We start from the raw sequence: 18358 nt of genomic DNA, 5'->3' as shown, positions 1-18358 counted from the left end.
GACCTCTCCCACTTCAGAGGTAGAGTTGTGGGTGGTAGCATCGAGCTAGGAGGCTGAAATTCAAGTCAGACCTTTTGCACATGGCCTACATGGAGAGTGCCAAGTTTAATCTCTCTAGCTGTAAAGCAAAGCGTTGTGTCTGCAAAAAAATCCTTTTTGACGAATTAAACTAGCATCCATAAATCGCTGTTTGTGGCACGACAGCTACGCATACGTGTGTTTGAGGATAATATAGCAGTCGGGTAGCAATGTAGCAGTCAGGTATGTAGCACCAACACCTGACTGTTACATACACTGATGACTGTCAATGTGTGTTGTAAAGTATCTAGACGCTGTCTTCACAACACACATTGACAGTCCACAGTGTGTGTAACAGTAAGGTGTAGGTGCTTACTACAGACACACCCTACAGACATTTACCTTCTCTGTTGAATCCTCTAATGCAAGATTGGCCAAAGAGGTTTGTTGCTGCTCAGTGTCTGGAGTCATCTGCAAAACATGAAGCAAGCATTTTTATGAGGAATAATTTAATGATGGGTGTGTTACAATATAATGTCTGTATGAATTAACATAGCTTTGTGAAAGGGGTTCTGTACTGCAGTACAAGAAAGAGAAGAGAAGACAATGATGCCCATGTTGAGTTCACATCCAACCTACAAGTCTGATAGGATCTAGTGTGTACATACGCCTATGGATGTATCTGTGTGTAGATACTTTACAAAACACATTCACAGTAATCAGTAGGGGTGGGTGATATGGACAAAAAATAATATCTCGATATTTTGGTGATTTTGACGATAACGATAATTAGTCGATATCCTTTAAAAAACTGTTTTTAAAAGTCCAAGTTACTTTACAGCTCATTATTTATGAATAGCATCATTAGAATAATAACCAATAACCTAACCTGTGACTTTTCTAACCAAACCAATGCATTGTCACTCTATGACACATTTCCAATTCTGCCCCCACTTGTGTGTGTGGCAATGACATGGTCTAGCCAGCTACATTACAGAGGATAGATAGGCCTGACCGTTTCCCAAGAGAAAGTCTGAAGCTGAAGTTCCTTTCAAACTTTTACTTAGGTTTCACTGTAAAACTAAGCAGACCTTTCAGAATAGAAACTAATGCATTAGCTTAAGGCTAATGTATATGACAAATCCCATAGAGATGCTAACGGTTAGCATAATCGCTAAAAGTTGATATTTAGAGCGAACTTTAGTCCATTTACAAAAAGGTAACATAAGAAGATTTCTTTTGCAACTGACTATTAAAATACTCAAAGGCTAGCCTAATGTTTACATATAATACCGTGACATTAACTCATCAATGCCACTTGAACAAAGTAGCAGCACAAAATAAACATTAGGCCTGCGTATGACAACGTGGACCACTAGATATCACGTGACTTGCTCTGCTGCAGCCAAGGGCTTCTCTCGCATACACCTCCTGGCTTAGTGAATGTATGGGGGTTCAATGCGTGATTTCGAGTGTTTTCCCCCTAAGTAATTTAAATACTTGATAATGTCAATTTGCACATCGTTAAGACAGCAATTACGATATTATCGCAGACGATATATATCGCCCACCCCTAGTAATCAGTGTGTGTAGCAGTCAGGTGTAGAAGTCAAGTATAGCAGTCAGTGTGTAGCAGTCAGGTGAAGTTGTTAGGAAGACAGCGTGTAGATGACTGTTATATACACTGATGACTGTCAATGTGTGTTGTAAAGTATCTAGACGCTGTCCTCACAAAACCTACACCTGACTGTTACAGTCACTGATGACTGTCAATGTGTGTTGTAACATATCTAAACGCTGTCCTCACAAAACCTACACCTGACTGTTACATACACTGATGACTGTCAATGTGTGTTGTAAAGTATCTAGACGCTGTCCTCACAAAACCTACACCTGACTGTTATATACACTGATGACTGTCAATGTGTGTTGTAAAGTATCTAGACGCTGTCCTCACAAAACCTACACCTGACTGTTACAGTCACTGATGACTGTCAATGTGTGTTGTAAAGTATCTAAACGCTGTCCTCACAAAACCTACACCTGACTGTTACAGTCACTGATGACTGTCAATGTGTGTTGTAAAGTATCTAGACGCTGTCCTCACAAAACCTACGGATTAACATTTAGCCATTTTTCAATTTTTAGCCAAAAAACACACTTATGTTGTTCCGATCAGCATGAAATCAGACTATGTTGAACAACGCGAGATTACAAACAATCCGGGCTCAGTTTGGAGTCGGTGGATTATTCCCAGTAGGAGGTAAATGGTTTGAAACGTACAGGGTTTCCCCGTTCTGGTGCGATAATGCTGCATGCTAGATTGACAGGAACAAGATGCACGCCACCGCCTTGAGGCCTCCGAGAAATGTTCTAAAGGAGGGATCTCTGAGACACACACAAAAAAAATCACAATGGAAAAACTTCAAAAAAATTGACCTCTCCCACTTCAGAGGTAGAGTTGTGGGTGGTAGCATCGAGCTAGGAGGCTGAAATTCGAGTCAGACCTTTTGCACATGGCCTACATGGAGAGTGCCAAGTTTAATCTCTCTAGCTGTAAAGCAAAGCGTTGTGTCTGCAAAAAATTCCTTTTTGACGAATTAAACTAGCATCCATATCTCGCTGTTTGTGGCACGACAGCTACGCATACGTGTGTTTGAGGATAATATAGCAGTCGGGTAGCAATGTAGCAGTCAGGTATGTAGCACCAACACCTGACTGTTATATACACTGATGTCTGTCAATGTGTGTTGTAAAGTATCTAGACGCTGTCCTCACAAAACCAACACCTGACTGTTACATACACTGATGACTGTCAATGTGTGTTGTAAAGTATCTAGACGCTGTCTTCACAACACACATTGACAGTCCACAGTGTGTGTAACAGTAAGGTGTAGGTGCTTACTACAGACACACCCTACAGACATTTACCTTCTCTGTTGAATCCTCTAATGCAAGATTGGCCAAAGAGGTTTGTTGCTGCTCAGTGTCTGGAGTCATCTGCAAAACATGAAGCAAGCATTTTTATGAGGAATAATTTAATGATGGGTGTGTTACAATATAATGTCTGTATGAATTAACATAGCTTTGTGAAAGGGGTTCTGTACTGCAGTACAAGAAAGAGAAGAGAAGACAATGATGCCCATGTTGAGTTCACATCCAACCTACAAGTCTGATAGGATCTAGTGTGTACATACGCCTATGGATGTATCTGTGTGTAGATACTTTACAAAACACATTCACAGTAATCAGTAGGGGTGGGTGATATGGACAAAAAATAATATCTCGATATTTTGGTGATTTTGACGATAACGATAATTAGTCGATATCCTTTAAAAAACTGTTTTTAAAAGTCCAAGTTACTTTACAGCTCATTATTTATGAATAGCATCATTAGAATAATAACCAATAACCTAACCTGTGACTTTTCTAAACAAACCAATGCATTGTCACTCTGACACATTTCCAATTCTGCCCCCACTTGTGTGTGTGGCAATGACATGGTCTAGCCAGCTACATTACAGAGGATAGATAGGCCTGACCGTTTCCCAAGAGAAAGTCTGAAGCTGAAGTTCCTTTCAAACTTTTACTTAGGTTTCACTGTTAAACTAAGCAGACCTTTCAGAATAGAAACTAATGCATTAGCTTAAGGCTAATGTATATGACAAATCCCATAGAGATGCTAACGGTTAGCATAATCGCTAAAAGAGCGAACTTTAGTCCATTTACAAAAAGGTAACATAAGAAGATTTCTTTTGCAACTGACTATTAAAATACTCAAAGGCTAGCCTAATGTTTACATATAATACCGTGACTTTAACTCATCAATGCCACTTGAACAAAGTAGCAGCACAAAATAAACATTAGGCCTGCGTATGACAACGTGGACCACTAGCAATCACGTGACTTGCTCTGCTGCAGCCAAGGGCTTCTCTCGCATACACCTCCTGGCTTAGTGAATGTATGGGGGTTCAATGCGTGATTTCGAGTGTTTTCCCCCTAAGTCATTTAAATACTTGACAATGTCAATTTGCACATTGTTAAAACAGCAATCACAATATTATCGCAGACGATATATATCGCCCACCCCTAGTAATCAGTGTGTGTAGCAGTCAGGTGTAGCAGTCAAGTATAGTAGTCAGTGTGTAGCAGTCAGGTGAAGTTGTTAGGAAGACAGCGTGTAGATACTTTAGGGTCCGTGTCCACCAAAGAAGCTATTTATACAGAGAGCGCTCAAAAACTCATTTTCTGAGCACTTCGTTCTAGTCTTTACTGTTGCTAGGTTGCCAAAACTGTCTGTCAGCACGTCATTTCTAGAATGTTGCATAATGCGAACTAACTAGTCACCTAGCTAACGGAAAAGGCAGCAATCATTCAGGACTCAGCTGATCAAATGACCTCGACAGACAAAACAAGTTCACGTGGGATTTCAGTGAAGTCCATCCCTCTAGGAAATTACAGTTTACACTTTGTTTAATGTGGACTTTTTATATTTATTTTTATATTTGACTGGGCTGAAGGAAGTTTTCCCCTGCAACTCACCAGACAGTGTTGACAATGTATGTCCTGCCCCTTCCTCGATTTTAATTGGCTAGGAAGACAGAAGTGACATTGACAAGCCCAGCACTGTTCTAAAAATTGAACGATTTCAACTTGTAGCGTTCTGAGCGCTGCAGTAAAAAGACATTTACACCAACGGCTTTTTTTCCTCTGAAGGCGCTCATCGCTGTAAACTGTGAAACTCAGAGGATTTCTATTTAAAAATAGGTGCTGCCAGCGCAAAAAAAACGCATTTGGTGGACACAGGACCTTATCACACATTGACAGTCATCAGTTGTAAAGTATCTAGACGCTGTCCTCACAAAACCTACACCTGACTGTTACATACACTGATGACTGTCAATGTGTGTTGTAAAGTATCTAGACGCTGTCCTCACAAAACCTACGGATTAACATTTAGCCATTTTTCAATTTTTAGCCAAAAAACACACTTATGTTGTTCCGATCAGCATGAAATCAGACTATGTTGAACAACGCGAGATTACAAACAATCCGGGCTCAGTTTGGAGTCGGTGGATTATTCCCAGTAGTAGGTAAATGGTTTGAAACGTACAGGGTTTCCCCGTTCTGGTGCGATAATGCTGCATGCTAGAGGGACAGGAACAAGATGCACGGCACCGCCTTGAGGCCCCCGAGAAATGTTCCAAAGGAGGGATCTCTGAGACACCCACAAAAAAAAACACAATGGAAAAACTTCAAAAAAATTGACCTCTCCCACTTCAAAGGTAGAGTTGTGGGTGGTAGCATCCAGCTAGGAGGCTGAAATTCAAGTCAGACCTTTTGCACATGGCCTACATGGAGAGTGCCAAGTTTAATCTCTCTAGCTGTAAAGCAAAGCGTTGTGTCTGCAAAAAATTCCTTTTTGACAAATTAAACTAGCATCCATAAATCGCTGTTTGTGGCACGACAGCTACGCATACGTGTGTTTGAGGATAATATAGCAGTCGGGTAGCAATGTAGCAGTCAGGTATGTAGCACCAACACCTGACTGTTACATACACTGATGACTGTCAATGTGTGTTGTAAAGTATCTAGACGCTGTCTTCACAACACACATTGACAGTCCACAGTGTGTGTAACAGTAAGGTGTAGGTGCTTACTACAGACACACCCTACAGACATTTACCTTCTCTGTTGAATCCTCTAATGCAAGATTGGCCAAAGAGGTTTGTTGCTGCTCAGTGTCTGGAGTCATCTGCAAAACATGAAGCAAGCATTTTTATGAGGAATAATTTAATGATGGGTGTGTTACAATATAATGTCTGTATGAATTAACATAGCTTTGTGAAAGGGGTTCTGTACTGCAGTACAAGAAAGAGAAGAGAAGACAATGATGCCCATGTTGAGTTCACATCCAACCTACAAGTCTGATAGGATCTAGTGTGTACATACGCCTATGGATGTATCTTTGTGTAGATACTTTACAAAACACATTCACAGTAATCAGTAGGGGTGGGTGATATGGACAAAAAATAATATCTCGATATTTTGGTGATTTTGACGATAACGATAATTAGTCGATATCCTTTAAAAAACTGTTTTTAAAAGTCCAAGTTACTTTACAGCTCATTATTTATGAATAGCATCATTAGAATAATAACCAATAACCTAACCTGTGACTTTTCTAAACAAACCAATGCATTGTCACTCTATGACACATTTCCAATTCTGCCCCCACTTGTGTGTGTGGCAATGACATGGTCTAGCCAGCTACATTACAGAGGATAGATAGGCCTGACCGTTTCCCAAGAGAAAGTCTGAAGCTGAAGTTCCTTTCAAACTTTTACTTAGGTTTCACTGTTAAACTAAGCAGACCTTTCAGAATAGAAACTAATGCATTAGCTTAAGGCTAATGTATATGACAAATCCCATAGAGATGCTAACGGTTAGCATAATCGCTAAAAGAGCGAACTTTAGTCCATTTACAAAAAGGTAACATAAGAAGATTTCTTTTGCAACTGACTATTAAAATACTCAAAGGCTAGCCTAATGTTTACATATAATACCGTGACTTTAACTCATCAATGCCACTTGAACAAAGTAGCAGCACAAAATAAACATTAGGCCTGCGTATGACAACGTGGACCACTAGCAATCACGTGACTTGCTCTGCTGCAGCCAAGGGCTTCTCTCGCATACACCTCCTGGCTTAGTGAATGTATGGGGGTTCAATGCGTGATTTCGAGTGTTTTCCCCCTAAGTCATTTAAATACTTGACAATGTCAATTTGCACATTGTTAAAACAGCAATCACAATATTATCGCAGACGATATATATCGCCCACCCCTAGTAATCAGTGTGTGTAGCAGTCAGGTGTAGCAGTCAAGTATAGTAGTCAGTGTGTAGCAGTCAGGTGAAGTTGTTAGGAAGACAGCGTGTAGATACTTTAGGGTCCGTGTCCACCAAAGAAGCTATTTATACAGAGAGCGCTCAAAAACTCATTTTCTGAGCACTTCGTTCTAGTCTTTACTGTTGCTAGGTTGCCAAAACTGTCTGTCAGCACGTCATTTCTAGAATGTTGCATAATGCGAACTAACTAGTCACCTAGCTAACGGAAAAGGCAGCAATCATTCAGGACTCAGCTGATCAAATGACCTCGACAGACAAAACAAGTTCACGTGGGATTTCAGTGAAGTCCATCCCTCTAGGAAATTACAGTTTACACTTTGTTTAATGTGGACTTTTTATATTTATTTTTATATTTGACTGGGCTGAAGGAAGTTTTCCCCTGCAACTCACCAGACAGTGTTGACAATGTATGTCCTGCCCCTTCCTCGATTTTAATTGGCTAGGAAGACAGAAGTGACATTGACAAGCCCAGCACTGTTCTAAAAATTGAACGATTTCAACTTGTAGCGTTCTGAGCGCTGCAGTAAAAAGACATTTACACCAACGGCTTTTTTTCCTCTGAAGGCGCTCATCGCTGTAAACTGTGAAACTCAGAGGATTTCTATGTAAAAATAGGTGCTGCCAGCGCAAAAAAAATGCATTTGGTGGACACAGGACCTTATAACACACATTGACAGTCATCAGTTGTAAAGTATCTAGACGCTGTCCTCACAAAACCTACACCTGACTGTTACATACACTGATGACTGTCAATGTGTGTTGTAAAGTATCTAGACGCTGTCCTCACAAAACCTACACCTGACTGTTACATACACTGATGACTGTCAATGTGTGTTGTAAAGTATCCAGACACTGTCCTCACAAAACCTACACCTGACTGTTTCATACAATGATGACTGTCACTGTGTGCTGTAAAGTATCTAGACGATGTCTTCACAACACACATTGACAGTCCACAGTGTGTGTAACAGTAAGGTGTAGGTGCTGTGTGGACAACGTATAGATACTGTACAACACATATTGACAGTCATCAGTGTGTGTAACAGTCCAGTATAGCAGTTAGTGTCAAGCAGTCAGGTATAGCAGTCAGTGTGTAGCAGTCAGGTGAAGGTGTTATTTAGATAGTGTCTATAACTTCTGTTTGCTGCTAGCTATACGGTGCCGTCATGATTCAGGAGTGATGACATCATTGCGCTGACCTTGAAGTTCTCCCAAGCGCAATTCCGCCGTACATTATAATAATCCTTTTTATCCGCCTAGAAAATCGCTACGTTTTATTTTGTGTAACCATACTTGATGAGTGCAAAGACGAGATAGGTATGCATCAACTTGTTTAAGATAAGAAAAATGGTGGTGTGTTCCTTTAAGATTGAATTAAGCATTGTGCCTTTTTATATATCTTCTTGTATCACAATAGTGCCTTTAAGATTGAATTAAGCATTGTGCCTTTTTATATATCTTCTTGTATCACAATAGTGGTTTATTGTTTGTGTTATTTTTTTTACTGTGTAGCTACCTTGCCCTACACTGGAAATCCAGAGTTCTCGCGAGAGCACAATGGAATTGTCTCTGCGAGACACTCTGGCAAAGAGCAATGATGCATGTTACTTTTAGCCCAACATTTCGGGGAACCAGCTAAACTGATGAAGACAGCACTGCAGCATTGGAGGACAGTACACATTGGTCGTAGTGTTATCCGATTGTGTCGAAGTCCGAAATCATTCAGAGTGAACATGGTCTAGTGTTATCCAATTGCGTGCAGTGAGATTTTTAAATGCATGCTTGTTGCCGCCCCTCGAGTTGGGCCATTACATTGTTCTTGTTGTTTTAATACTAGATTTACATGGTCAATGGGTCCTATTGTTTAGTCTTGCAATGCTACTGGATAGTAAATGTGTATAAAGATCTGCCCATCTGGCCGTGAACTCACACAACCTGAAGATTTTACCAGAATAAGCAAGTGTGTGTATGTAGATCATGTGTATGTCTCTTTGTGCATGCTGAATTTCCTATGAGATCATATCTTAAGCCTGTATTACTCACCTTTGTATGAGTTGATGTATTTCACATCTTTCGACAAGGACGAGAAATACTTCGCCTCATCGATGGGTTTTACCACTCTCCTCCGGGACCTTAGAGTTGCCATCTCCTACAACAACCCAAAGATAATGTTTACAACACACATTATTTAGATTTTAGACAGTTCAGTGTTGTCTAATGCACTTTTGATATGCTACGTTCACTCTCTCAATCACACTGTAGCTTTCATCAAGTGAGAAATTCGAACCATCATAAGATGCTAATTTACATTTGTGAGGATTTCGATAAACACATATGCATCTACGATAATGACGACTTCAGAACATAAGCGGTTGCACCGATTGCAATTTCAATTTTCTGAGCCGATACCGATTAATGGATCATCCAAGCACATGGAGGCTAGCTGCAGCATGCCAGACAAAGCAATATTACATCTGTCACTACCGCTGTCACTACCGCTACCGCAATGAATCGCGAGTGCTAGACACTAGGCCGCCTACACAGACTGTTTGCTTACAGTTATGAACACCGGTGAATTAGGTGTGTCTAAAGACTGCATATATGCTGACGGTGTGCATAGTGTGAAACAGAATTAAAATCGCGGAGCTCATCAATGTTGTCTGCCAAACAGACGCACCTAGACAGTTCACGGTAATTAGGCTATGAGGAGTAGAGTAGGCTAGTGTAGCTTCACAACAAGAACGAAATTGAAGTAGCAAAACTGCAGCAGGAAGAGAGATTTTGTTTGATGTTTCACTCCTGAATGAACATTTATCTCGAGTGCTATACATTTAGGCCGCCTACACACTCACTGTTTACCATGGCCAATCACGTGAAAACCGTCGGATTCCGGGGTGCATCTCTAGTTATAAGAACACGGTGCCCACGAAATTATCAAATTCACTGCTATCACTCACTAGCCTCCTTTCACACTAACAATTCAATCTGACAATAATATGTCCACAGTCAGGTAGTTAATCCATCAGTCACAAGTCTATCAACCTCAAATAACCACATGTCTGGCCATTTTGTAAAAAGCTAGTAATCATATTAATATTTTATTTTTTGCTAAACAGTATGCTAACTAGCTAACAAGATTCTACATTTGCTAAATGACAACTCGTGCTGAATCTCAGTCACTCATGTGCTTTATATGGATTCAAATAATATTGTATTCAAGTAAAATAAACTGTTTGTTCCTTACCCAAACACTGGATAAACGATAAAGCCAAGGCCACGAGCTAATAAGCGAATTAATGCTGGTGCTAGCTCAACACTTGAGCATGTATCTAGCATTTGGCTCCACCTGGGTAATAGCTAATCCTGCTAGTATTTCTAAAGTTAATGCTTTTTCAGCAACGTTGCCGGGCAATGATATGACAGGATCCTAACATGCTGATTAGATGATCACAACAAGTTGCGTGAAGATTTAAGATATCTGTATACAACTTTGTTGATGAATATCAATGGGAAAGTGCTCAAACAACATCGTTGCTCAAAAAGTTGCCCTGTGTATCATCAGCTAGCCTTAAGGTAACCAGTTTGACAACAATAAAAGAACTTTTCGAATGCTTTATTGCTTTAATCATTCGTCGCTATAATAATAAAGTTGGTAAATCAGCTCCTAGTCTTTTAGTTAACCTTTACATTTTAGTTAAATCATCAGTGTTACCTGCACATGTCTCTTCCTCCAAGTCAGTGTGAACCGAGCGTGTGAGAGTTGATCCGATGCTGAGGGGAGGGTTGTCAGCCAATCAGAAGCTCCGCTGTGTGAATTATTCATGAGGTGTATAGTACCACTTTTCACCACCAGTAGCGCACTTTTATACACTGATTATACACAAAAATCGATAATTGTGAACTATACAGACATTTTGGGGAAAAGCAATTTTTGGGTTGTCTCTACCTATAGAAACATTTCTGCGCTGTTAGAACTATGAAACACAAATTGATAATTCTGAACTATACAGACATTTTGGGGAAAAGCAATATTTGGGTCCTAGAAACACTTCTTCGCTGTTAGAATAATGAGGACTCTGACCCTGTCCTCATAATCGAAAATGTCTGTGTAATGTTGGTATGTATTCAGGTGACATGTCTGCTTAAACCATAATGACAAACACACACACACACACACACACACACACACACACACACACACACACACACACAGTTTCAACCACTGCTGTCAAATGCCTTTGATTTTCATTTAAAAACTCTTTGTACCATTCCAGCATCTTTATTTTTTACAACGATTTATTCAATTAATTGCTCTTTCTTTCTGTCGGTCCAAGTTTTTGTCTGTCACAATCCCTCCGCTCTCTCTCTCTCTCTTCTGAGATGGCACGCACATTCAAACAAATGCTCTCAGTCATGCTCACTCAGCCTGTGGAATCGCAGTGCAGGCCACACAGTCGCAGTAATGGGGAGGATGGGGGAGGGGCTGGGGTCAACCCACTCTAGGCCACTATGTCATTATTCTCCTCCGACGCACGGACAAATCCATCGCACAAATCGCCACGGGGATCGTTGGACCAAGGAGCATTTTTTTTATTTTGTTTGGCAGGGAGGATTACTCTTCTCTTATTGTCATACCACCATAATCGCCCACATACATGAGCACCACGCACCACAACATGAAACAGCACCCCCCCCCAACCCCCTCGAGCGGTCAGTTAAGTTGGCTTTTTGTTGTTACGAGTAGAGGGAGAAAGCCAGGACCCACTACTGGAGATATGACGATTAGAGAGAGACAGATACGCAGACTGCATTATCTTTTCTTCTTGCTGTCTCTTTTCCCAGGGACCTACCACAGTGCCATGCCATGTCACTGGCGCAATCTGGAAATGATCTTAGCAGACAAAGACTTTGTTTATTGGAAGCATTTGAAAACGGAAGGCTACATTATTTCATATTAAACACATGCTGTCACAATGAAGCACTCTCAATCCTGTGCCTATGCAGCTTCTTCTTCCAAATTAAAGAGAGGAAGGCGAGTCATATGGAACTTTACCCTGACACACCTTGAAATTATTCTGAAAAAGCAATTACTGGTGCTTTCTCTATAGGGAGGGGTGCTGTGCTTTGGCTATAACCCTGTCATCTCCATCCATTAATAAAATATCTTTGGGGGAACTTAGAGACTGTGTCCATATTTCTTTAGGAGACACAGGGCACAGAGGAGAAGGAGGAGAAGGAAGAGGAGGAAGAGGAGACCCTGAACCAGGAGTGGAAAGCGATGTCGTGGAGGGAAACGTGCCGGGAAGGAGTGATTATAACCCAGAGAATTCACGGGGCATGATAAATCCAGCCAATACCTTCCAGATGTAGAGAACCTGGTAATCCACTACACCCAAACAGAACCATAAGGCTGGACTAGCGAGGACTTGCTGGCAAATAACCATATTTTGTGTGATAGATGTCCATATTAAAGTCATTGGGATTTAGTATGTTGCAACCGGCTAAGACCTTATGAAATCCTGGACAAGAGCAGACCCTACAATGGACCTGGCCCGTATACAGGCCAGATCACAGCCAGATGTGTTATCAGGTATTGGAGATTAAGTGTTTACAAGGACTAAGGGTTATGGATACTGCTTAATTGGAGTGAATTTAATTGGAGCTGAAGTCAGACCTTTGCATGTGTTGAGTAAGAGACACGCAAAGCCTACCTGCCACAGGCTGTCTCACTGGTGACTAATTTAGGAGTCAATATTAGGCTAATTGGAACTCTGCAGGTGTGTCTGTGTGAGAGAGAGAGAGCGAGAGAGAAGAGAGATAGAGAAAGACACAGAGAGAGATAGAGAGAGAGAAAGGTGGCAAATCACACTGTAGGCAACAGCCAGTCAATGAAGAATGTCACTCCAGGGCATAATGTGTGAGGTGATGCGATAGGACGTGTGAGTGTTCGACGAGGCAACGCGGAACATTCACCAGTAGGGCGGGACAAGGCTCCACCACTGGTTTTTCTCTCACAGAGGTCTGTAAGACGAGGGCACAATCCTATTAGTCAGAGGAATCCAGTTTCCAACCTCCATCTGTTGCCCCATAAGAAGGCAACACCGTTGCTAGAGTCAGGAGGTGGGGGCTGGAAGGCCCCTAAAATTAGAGTCCCCCAAAAACTCGAAACACCAGGGTCCCATTACTCATTCTATGCACCTCTCTTTTATGGATTTTCTTCATTTTCTGCTTTGGTTATTGTTATTTAGCTGACACTTTTGTCCAAAGCCATTTACAGAATATTAATATTACAATAGTAAACAGTTTTTCTTTTGACAACCTGGGATTTGAAGTAGCCTGATGGATACAGATGAGATACTGACCACACTCGTAGGATCTCCCCTAACTTAAAGGTTAAAGGTGTGTGGTATTTTGAAATAACTTGTGCACTACAGGAACTGCTGAATACTTTGTGAACAACAGGAATGGCTGAAAATCAACTATCAATATTTGAGACATTGTACATCAGGGAAATATTTATTTTCTGAGCTGATAATAGTTCTAAGAGTCAGCAATAGTTATTACAAGAACGTAAATGTAAGAAAGACAGAGTTAACATGAACAAGAAAAAAAATTAGACATCTCCAATTTTGCAACCATACAACTCAAAATGCCTCTCCTCTGTAGTCTGGGGGGGGTGTGTGTGTGTCTCTTCTCCTGCTCTAGTCTGCGGTCTGTCAGCTCCTTCACCTGAGGAGCATTTTGGGCTCCACTGTCAGCCTAAAGTACTTCAGCATGGCTGCTAGAGCAATCATCGATTTATGCGAGGAACGCTGTATCAATTAGGGGAGAGGCCCCTATCATGGCTCCCCCACCCCCCCCACCCCCCCGGGTGAGGACCGATGATTAATGGCAGACATTTTAAGACACCACTGGATTTTTCTGTGACTGTCATTTCGATATTTTTTATTGGGATATTTTTAAATGCTTTTTTTCTTCAAAAAAAGAAAGAAAAGATGCTGGATTTATTTTGGTGGTAAAAAAAAAAAATCCGGTGCCATGGAGTCCCACAGGAAGCTTCTGGGCTATACTTATTCCCAGGCTGCCTGCAGCACACCAGTCCACAGCAAAAAAAGCCATAAATGTGTGGAGTCTTCGACTGATGCTCAAGCGTTGATTAGGAACATCTTCCTCCACTGAATACCGAGAGATATCTCTGTCGTGGCAAATGGCAGATATAACAAAAAGTTTCTTTTTATGCATGCAACATCTCCTTGTTGTCTAGGAATTGTAATTAGCTCAGTATAGTCCATGAAGTTAGACTTTCCGCTGTGGTAATCCATCAAGTAAGTTAATTAAAGCATGCCAGGGCTTTTTGGCCCTCGTGATTAAATCTGTACAGACTAATTGGAGCTAAATTCAAATTTTGGCAGGGTGGAATGGTGTCCTATAATCGGATGATTCTCAGTATTATAAACTCTGTGCTTTGATGCAGCTATACAAAAAACACTGCAGTATACTGTGCATATCTGAATCAAATATGCGCTCTTCACTTTTGATCTGCTGCACCACAACACCATGAATAAACCATAGGTCATCGACCCAACTATCACACAACACCTGAGATCAAGGTGAGCTGTTTTAGCGTGATCTCCCCGTCGTCCTGAATCTTTTACTAAAACAACAGGGGAGTTAAATGTCCAGCCAAAGGCAAGGCTGTAATCTTCTGGTTAATGGCTGAGGTGTCACTGTAATACCCAGCCCTAGCAGGCGATGTCCTTATCTGGCGTGGAGGGTAGGGCGTGCCTCTGCAGGGTTAATCCACATGTGAAGGGTCTCTCCAGATTAGAGGTCTAAAGGCCAGGTCAGGGATTAAGTAGACACTTCACAGGAATCTGGCCACTTTAGCATGTTTAGTGGCCTTCTTACACTCCACAGGCAACAACTCTTCTGAAGCCATTAGAGAAGGAAAAACATGTTTTTCTCATAGGATATATTTTTACATAAAAAGTAATTACCGGTAATGTGACTGAAAAAAAACCCCACAACAACGGTATGCCATGAGTCATGACATGTGCACCAATTAAATGCAGTGATATGTGCATCGAATGTATTCAATGTATATACTTAAAATATTTTATTTGTTGACTTTTGCCTGTAGTCCAACATGAAGGCATGCAGGCAGCAACCTACTTTTGAAAAAGGAAACCTCCAAGTGTTCTTCTGTAGGTGGCACTGTTGATGCAGTTTGGTGGGCGTTTGTATTCAGTGACTGGTGAAAGGAACACAATCCTACTGCTTGGTTAAACACAATTCTTCAAGGAAGAGAGACATTTACATTTTCATTCTTAATCAGTCTTAATGTGTTTGTGATTCGAGTGCAATTTTCCAGCCACATGCAATCATTTTACTTTACCTGAAATGCCTCAATTAAACATCACAAAAATGTATCCAACAGAAGCCTATTGTAAGAATGAACAAAACGCATATTTTTTTAATTAAAATCACATTGTCATTATGCATCTGTACAAAAACATATTATTATATCTCTCGCAATTTCTTTCAAGGATTGTGTTCTGGGTGGAGAATTGCACTGATGGATGTTTTTTTTGTAAAGAAAAAGTGAACTTCTCACAAGTACACAAATGGTTAACTAGAACTGAATCCTGACTAAAACAAAATCCACATAAGCTATTTGCAATGATGAAGTAATTTAGTTTTTCTAATTTGTATTAATGTACACTCACATGAATATGAATCATCACAAGTTCAAGATTATTTTAATTTGTTCTTCAGCTCTCTCTTTAACTCTTTTATGGTACTTGACATAAAGGAACTTCAATGAAATTGTTCATTGACACATCAAGGACAGCTTCCACGTCACAGTAACACACCCACCCTCATCTACAAACATGTACAATTATTGGATCATTTCCATGTGTTATATGTGCAATATGTACAACTGTGCTTTCTAAAGTGCCTGACTAAACCTGCATCTGGTCTAGTCTAAGTTTGTAAATCACTATAATTACAGAGAGTCCTTTTTTATTCTATATATTATACAGTTTGGCCACAGATTATAACATTTGCAGTATGCATAAAACACTTTAGCATTTGTGTAATGGGTGACAAAGCAAAGCTCCTTAACACACATAATGAATTACACAGTGACATGCAGTGTAATCTTTCACTTCACACAGCCATAGGACTCGACCATAAACCAGGCTTTATTTCATAGGCTAGTCACAGTACAAACAAATTGCACGACAGCAGCGATGGCAATGCCTACACACACCGCTCTACATACACACATTTAATAGCAGGCGTTTGAAATGGTCACTGTTTTGACAGGGGGAACAGCATGTAACGCCAGCAGATGATGGAGACACATATTTGCTTCATACTTTCTGAGAGCTTGTTATGTATCATAACTTTGGTCTGAATTTAGTCACAGGCTCTTAATAAATCCATCGTCCAAATTTTACAAGATGGCGACAAAGATGAAGCGAGCCCTTCCCCAAAGACTCTCCGCCTAAACAGGCCGCCATGTTGTGCTGTATAAAAGCACTTTGATACGAACGTACTCTAATTTATGTTTATGACCTGTACAGTAGAATCCGGGAAAGAACCAAGTTGAGATATAAAGTCGTAATTTTACCCATACACTGTCGAATCCTTATGTACTTTATGTAGAGTGACGAGAAAGACTGAGATCGATTAAGAGTATATACTTCCTCTTACTCATGGGAAATAATAAAAATAATTCAAATCCCTTTTATTCTTGATGTTTCAGTGGACATATGTCAAAGCGCTGAAGCTGAATTTTCCATGGTTACTTTTATATCCCTTTCACTTCTTTTGATATGTACAATTTTTTTCAAACAGACCGGAATTCGAAGAGTGACTGCCAAAAGAATATCTTCCGTTTTGGACATTTTTATAGTCCTTCAGAGTACAGATTAACAAAAATAAACCCGATTTCAACCCAGAGGAACCTAATCTAATGGCCGTCTACAGGTCTGGAGTTATTTAAACCGGCACCTCAGCAGGCCTAAAGCTGTGGTTTGACATTTTATAACCAGCATATATCGTCACATTAATATCATAATATCGGATGTCTGCCCAGTTAAACACATTGGTTACCAGAGTCTTGGAGGTGGTGGCTGGAGTGAAATAGATCTGTGATTCATATATATTCAGCCTCTGTCAATTACAAGAAAATCTCCTTGGTGAGGAAGAATCACAAAAAAGGAAGTATTCCTGATGTTGATATTTTGACTTCTGACCAACATAGGCACTGGTCAGAGATTCCCACACATATCCCCACTGCCTCCTTCTCTCTCTCTCTCTACACCTCTACACCAATCTGTTATTTTGCTTGCCTATCATGTCCTAGTTCCTTTACAGAGACTTTGGGATTACACTAGCAGCCGCTGAGACAGGAAATCACTTCTACTCTGCGTTTTAAGGAAATTCCAAAATTCTGTTTGTGGTCTGGCATGTAGCGAAGCATAAATTCAGATGTCATATTCTCACCAACCAAAAATGACAACTGGAATTGCTTATCCATCAGTATTATGCACTCGGGCCATCTCGAGCCACTCTTTTATAGTTTCTGCATTTCTCTCATTTCTTCACTCATTTCTACTTCCAAGCTGTGTTTGAGGGAAAAAGGTAACCAGTGTTGCCAACCACTGTCGGCCGACTGATGTGCCAGCTCAATTTTGCATGTGTGAGGCTTAGTGGGCTGCTTTTAAGTGACTTGAGGTGATTAATTGTGGCTTGTTTTCAGGCTACATTCTTACTCGGAGCAAATCCTCCTCATGAAACAGATTTAACAGCAAAGCCGTGAATTTCTGCCTGAATCCCTCATAATTGTGTTTTGCACCATGCAGCCAGGCACCCCGCTCCTGAGCATGGTTTCTAAGTTCAAGGCGTTGTTTGGCAATTAAAAATCTGGCCCTCTCTCTCTCAGTTGAGATTTTCTCATTGGGTAGGGAGGGATATTGCCAGTGTTTTTTTTTATCAGGGTCAAACATTTGGAAAGTAATTGGAATTTTAAAAACTTTTACTTGAGGGTTTTCCTTTTTTCCCCCTCAACATTGTTTTGATTAATGTGAAACCCTGCTTGTTGGCAGAGATTATTCACCCGTGATTGCAATAATAGAATACTTAAAAAAGAGTTGCTGTATCCTCTGATTGAATTATCCTGCATTTATGCATTGTATGCCTTCTATCTATAACATGTTACACTGATCTCCCTCTATCATAAGAACAGGCCATGTACCACATTAGTGACAATTATAGTTTAAAGGGGGAAGAAAGATGAATAGTCTTGAGATTGGTATAGCATGTTGTTAGAGTTGTGATTGCTATAGTAGTTGCATGGATTATTATAGCATGTATAGATTGCTAGTGTTTTCAAAAGAGTGTAGTTCATGATTCTGGACAG

General features: G+C 40.5%; 1 long non-coding RNA gene across 1 annotated transcript; it reads right to left on the bottom strand.

Moving 5' to 3' along the window:
* Positions 1-2573: 2573 nt before the first annotated feature.
* Positions 2574-11091, bottom strand: LOC143104521 (uncharacterized). Its single transcript, XR_012983085.1, has 4 exons — positions 10640-11091; positions 8971-9076; positions 5705-5773; positions 2574-3018 (listed from the first exon to the last, which is right to left on the bottom strand). It is a non-coding gene; the product is annotated as an uncharacterized LOC143104521 (long non-coding RNA).
* Between the last annotated feature and the right edge of the window lie 7267 nt (positions 11092-18358).

Source organism: Alosa pseudoharengus, unplaced genomic scaffold, assembly GCF_046254945.1.
Source record: "Alosa pseudoharengus isolate Yale_2024_CS ecotype anadromous, Long Island Sound unplaced genomic scaffold, YU_APseudo_1.1 YU_APseudo_1.1_scf_5, whole genome shotgun sequence".
NCBI lineage: Eukaryota > Metazoa > Chordata > Actinopteri > Clupeiformes > Clupeidae > Alosa > Alosa pseudoharengus.
Note: the sequence above shows the minus strand (reverse complement) of the source record. Positions and strands in the feature narration are given on the sequence as shown.